This window comes from Pelodiscus sinensis, chromosome 6 (assembly GCF_052426305.1).
Source record: "Pelodiscus sinensis isolate ZL-2025 chromosome 6, ASM5242630v1, whole genome shotgun sequence".
NCBI lineage: Eukaryota > Metazoa > Chordata > Testudines > Trionychidae > Pelodiscus > Pelodiscus sinensis.
The window spans coordinates 84684897-84690896 of NC_143057.1; positions in this window are offsets into that span (position 1 = coordinate 84684897).

Genomic DNA, 6000 nt, shown 5'->3' on the forward strand with positions numbered 1-6000 from the left:
AAATGGCCCCGCGGGCACCGTGTTGGGGACCACTGCCCTAGGAGCAGTCTGCCAGCTCCTAGGAGCCTGCCAGGGCCCAGAGAAGGTGGGTGCCTTCCTGGTCTAGGGTGGAGATCATAGATCTTATTCAGGTTTGGGGCAGATGCCCCCAATGTCCATGATCTCCGCATCAGACGGAGGAACGCAGCCGTCTACGGCAGGATAGCTGCCAGCCTGGCCATCAAAGCCCACATGCAAACCCAGGAGCAGGTTTGCATGTAAATCAAGTTGGTCCGGTGAGACCCCCTGTGACGGCGCGTTGGGGGTTCCCCGTCTCCTGCACCCCGAAATGGCACAAACAGACTGCACCAGCCAGTGGAATTGAGGGTGGTTTATTGCTCCTCCAGCACAGCGCAGCACAGATGTAATCTGGTTACAGGAACTGGGCTAGGATGCCTCAGGCCCCCTTGATATGGGGGAGGCTGGGCCCCTAAACTCCAGCTACTCTCCCTAGGCTGTCTCATCCATCCTCACAGACAGCCACCAACCAACTCCCTAACTTCCAGCCCTGCCCCCCAGCCAAGGCAGCATTCCACCTTCCTTTGTTCCTCTCCATGGGGGGTGTCTGGCCACTGGCTTGCATAGTGACTCATCCTGTTTTGCTGGGTCGTGGTACCCACGGCAGCCAGTGGGGGTTCCCCCAGAGCCAGCAGCATAGAAACCAGCCAGGTACCCCCACTACGTCACACCCCCAACCCTGAGCTTTCCTTCCCTCTTCTTCCCCTTGCTTCTCTCCTCCAGCTCCCTCCTCCCAGGTTTCCCCCTCCCCTCTCCCACCCTCTCTTCTCCCCTCTCCTGCTTCCTTTCCCCAGTCTCACCAGAGTTTCATTCCTTCCCCCCCCCCTTCAGTTTTGTTAAATAAAGAGTTTGTGTTCATGAAAATACATGTATTTTATTTGACACCAGGAAGGGGGGTTAAGGAGGGGTAGAGTGGAAGGACGTGAGGGAGGAACGAGGCACAAGCCCCCAATGGGGCAGACCAGGGAGGCTCTTAGTGCTTATCAGAGTGGAAGCTCTCCCGCAGGGCCTCCTGGATACTGAGAGCCCACAATGGACCTCCCAGATGGCAGCCTGCAGAAAGTGCAGCCAGGCTCGCAGCAACACATCCACGAGAAGCACCAGAGTGCCCAGGGGCAGCTCTGGCTCTGTGTTGCAGAGTGCTATGGTGTCCCGAGTGAGGGCAACCAGAACACGCAGACAGAAAATGCTTTGCTGTTCCTCATCAAGGTAGGCAAGCAAGCAGGGAAAGCTGAGAACTGGCTGTCCGGGAGAAGGGGGGGAAGGAGCCTTTAAGCACAGGCCTCAGATAGCCTCAGGCAGCAGCCACACAAAGTAACTCCTGACCTGATGCCCTGCTGGACCTGGTTCCGGCCGGCCTTAAATGTGATTCAGCTTCCTATCAATGTGGATGTGCTATTTCAAAATAGCAAAACGCTATTTCGAAATGCATTTTGTGTGTAGAGACATTATTTTGAAATAACTTATTTCAAATTAACTATTTCAAAATAAGATATTTCGAAACAATGCTGTAGTGTAGACATACCCTATGAGAACAGGATGGTAAAGAGATAACTAAGCCAGCTCTGTGCCACCCACTGATTCCCCTATGCCAGGGATAAGGCAGCCTTCGACATTAAAATAAATCTTTTAGAAGATCTCTAAATGGGTTGACGGTTGCAAAAAGAATTACACTCACATACTGAAAACAGAAACGGAGAAGGATAAAAAGGCCATCTCTGATTTGCACTGCAATTATTTTCCTTCCTTGGGCTTTGCTTGAACTCTTTGTATCTTGTTACTTCTGTTTGCCTTTTGTGTAGGTTGTTTAGTCCCTCTCCTCTTACAAGTGCACAGTTAATTTACACTGATTAAAAACAGTTTTTCTGCATAAAAGTAATTCTAGCTGATCATTAAAACCATATTTCAAACATCTCAGCAACTTCTCACAGAAATATATTGATGGCTTACTATTTGAGCCACAAGAAATATGGTTTTAATTACTGTTATTTTATTAAAAGACAAGCACTATCTTATTAAATCTAAATTGGTTGTATATTGAGGAACACTTAATTCAAACCATTTCCAAAGGAAGAAATCAAATGAATCTAAGTGTATACGATAGCCCTTATGTACAATGGAGGAGGCTTGCATTAATATCTGGGGGTATGACTACACTACAGCGCTAATTCGAACTAACTTAGTTAATTTGAACTAAGCTAATTTGAACTAACGGATCCAGACTAAAAAACTAGTTCGAATTAGCGTTTTGCTAATTCGAACTAGCATGTCCACATTAAGTGGACCCTGAACCGGGGTTAAGGATGGCCGGAAGCAGTGCCGGCAGGACATCAGATGAGGACTTAGAGCGTGGAGCTGCTGTCTCAGGCTAGCCAAGGGCTGTGCTTAAAGGGACCTGACCCCTACCCCAGACAGATAGATCTCAGGGGTTCCCCGCTTGCAAAGCAGTCCTGGCTTGGAGTGCCCTGAGTGCCCACACTGGGCACATCATGGCACTCGGCCATCAGCCCGGCTGCACTTGCCGCAGGCTGCCATCTGGGGAGAGGGGACAATTGGGGGGCTGCAGGAGAGCTTCCACCCCCCAGAAGACCGCAGAGCCAGCCCAGTCCTCCCCATCGGGGGCTCGTACCCCATTCCTCCCTCACCTCCTTCCACTTACCCTTCCCTAGCCCCCCTTCCTGATGTACAAAATAAAGGACAATTGTGTTCAAAAACAGAATCTCTCTTTATGAACAAAACTGGGGGAGACTGGTAAAAGGAGGTGGGAGAGGGGAAGAGAGAGGGTGGGAGAGGGGAGGGCAACTACAATGATGAGGGGTTTGGAACAGGTCCCATATGAAGAGAGGCTAAAGAGACTGGGACTTTTCAGCTTAGAAAAGAGGAGATGGAGGGGGGAATATGATAGAGGTCTATAAAAGCACGAGTGGGGTGGAGAGGGTGCATACAGAAAAGTTCTTCATTAGTTCCCATAATAGAAGGACTAGAGGACACCAAAGGAAAGGAATGGGTAGCAGGCTTCAAACTAATAACAGACAGTTCTTCTTCACAAAGCAAATAGTCAACCTGTGGAACTCCTTGCTGCAGGAGGCTGTGAAGGCTACAACTAGAACAGAGTTTAAAGAGAAGTGAAATAAAGTGATGGAGGTTGGGTCCATGGAGTGGTATTAGCCAGGGGGTAGGAGTGGTGTCCCTGCCCAAAGTTTGTGGAAGGCTGGAGAGGGATGGCACGAGACAAATGGCTTGGTCACTGTCTTTGGTCCATCCCCTCCAGGGTCCCTAGGGTTGGCCGCTGTCAGCAGACAGGCTACTGGGCTAGATGGACCTTCGGTCTGACCCAGTATGGCCATTCTAAGCTCACGGCTCAGGGTCGGGGGTCTCAGTGGATCACCTTGATTTTCATGCCAACCTGCTCCTGGGTGGCCAGGTTGGCAGCTCTCCTGCCCTAGAGGGCTGCTTTCCTGTGCCTAGTGCGGAGGTCGTGGACGAGGTCCACGATGTCTGCACTGGACCAGGTGGGTGCCCGCCTCTTGTGGTCCTGGGCAAGGTCCCGGGAGCCGCCAGCCTGGTCCCGGGAAGAGGGGGAGGGCTGGGTGGCAGCGGGTGGCTGGCTCGAGCCGTGCCAGGTGCAGGGTCTGCTGGCTGGGTGCTGGCAGGCTTGCACCTGGCACGGGCATCGTAGCCAGCCCGTGCCCCTTTAAGGGGTCCGGGGCCGGGAGGGGGGCAATAGAGTTTCCCTGGTGTTGGCCAGAGTGGCCACCAGGGAAAGCTGGGGAGGGCTAGCCTCCCACTAGTTTGAATTAAGGGGCTACACACCCCTTAATTCGAACTAGTAAGTTCGAACTAGGCTTAGTCCTCGTGGAATGAGGTTTACCTAGTTCGAACTAAGCGCTCCGCTAGTTCGAATTAAGTTCGAACTAGCGGAGCACTAGTGTAGCGCCTATCAAAGTTAATTCGAACTAACGTCCGTTAGTTCGAATTAACTTTGTAGTGTAGACATACCCTTACAGTGTTTGAACCACTCAAGTTAATAATTCAGGGCCAGATTCTCCTATTTTATAGCTGTTTCTCCTTGGGGTAGTTCACTAACTTCACTGGACTTACTCCAGTGATTTACACCCGTGCAAAAGATTAATCAGGCTGCAAAGCACCTGCTTAAAAATAAAAGGGCATCCTTTATTCAGCTTGGAGCAACATAGATTTCCAACTATCGGCTCCCAGAATGAATTTTAAGTATAGGGAAATGGAGGCTTCCCTTGCAGGGCACTGCCCTAGATTGTTCCTATGTCGTTGTCATGCTAATTGTCGTGTAACTTATCTAAAGAGACAAGGTGAATGAGGTAATATTTTTTTATTGGGCTGAGTTCCATTGGTGAGAAAGACAAGCTTTCAAACTTACCTCGAGCTTTTCTTCTAATCTGAGAAAGGTTCTGAAAGTGTTACAGCTAAATAGAAGACTGAACAGATAGCATAAGGGATTAGAATATATGCTAAACTAAAGGACCACTCAAGGTGAAGTGGCATGCTAAAACAACTGTAGGCATGGGACAAAAGGAAAGAGGAGGGCTAGTTATAATAATCCATAAATCCAGTGACATCATTAAGATAATGATTTTTCGTGTCTAATGAAATCACGAGTTTAAGCTCCCAAATTTGTTTTTTTAAGATGTTGTGCAGGTTTCCTTTGAGGGTGGGGATGGATATGTCAGAGTGTTCACCCACTTACTATTGGGGTTCTTTATGTGGCCCATGACACATTTTGTTTACCATTTCCCAAGCGCAGGATTGCCAGATTCTGCTGGTTTCCATCTGTGTAGTTTATTTCCTACTGGTATTACTAAAGTGACACACACATAAAGCAAGGGCATGTGAAGCGAGGAGCATGCTGATTGCACACAACTTCAACTGTGGGAGCCGTGTGTTCCCTCTGCATCCCATCAGAGTACTGCTTTGGTTCAGTCAGCACACCCTGCAAATTCTAGGTATCCAAACACAGTTAGCAAAACTACTCTATCCTGGGAGACTGTCTTTGTTACGACAATCTCGTGGCCCACTGAGAGGAAGGGCCACTCACGCAGCCCACTCACTAGCCTAGGTTGCCCATCCTTTTGGCAACAGAGGGGAGAAAATAGAGGGGGGAAACACACAGATCTACATGTTCCAGAGTTAAAAGTAAGGTTCTCCCTTTTGCAGAAAAATGTCTCAGCTAAAACTGTGTAGGTTGGTGCAATTTCTACAAGGCATTGCTTGTTTTTGTTATGGAAGGCAGTGTGGTCTAGTGAATAGACCACAGAATGGGACTCAAATGACTTGGCTTCAATTCCTGGCTATGGGGGTTACCATGGGTAAGTCATTTAACTTCCCTGTGTCTCAGTTTCCCCAGCTGTAAAACAAAGATAATGGTACTGACCTCCTTTGTGAAGCCCTATGAAATCTAAAGACAAAAAGAACGGCTATGTAAGGGCTACGTGTACCCATTAAATCAAGAACTCAGTTGAATCTGCAGGTCCCCAACATCTTTGAAAAGAGTTAGTCACACAATATTGAGACCCAAATCCTGCAAATACTTCTGCATGTGATTGAATATTACTTGTGTTATTGTCACACCTAAGAATCCTCGCATAGTTGGAGCTGTGAACATAGGGTACTTCAGAGTAAATATTAGCAACACAATACTATGCTCACTTTATACTATAGCAGTGTCACGCAAACACCTGTTCTCACTGTCAAGTGACAGTGTAAATAAGAAACAGTCACCATTATCTCCTATAAATGTCAATAAACTCATTTCTCTTAGGAACTGGCTGAACAGTAGTAGGACTGAATGGACATGTAGGCTCTAAAGTTTTACATTGCTTTGTTTGAGTGCAATTATGTTAAAAAAAAATAATTGTACATTGGAAATTGCTCTTCATGATAGAGACTGTACTGTGTACTTGCATGAAG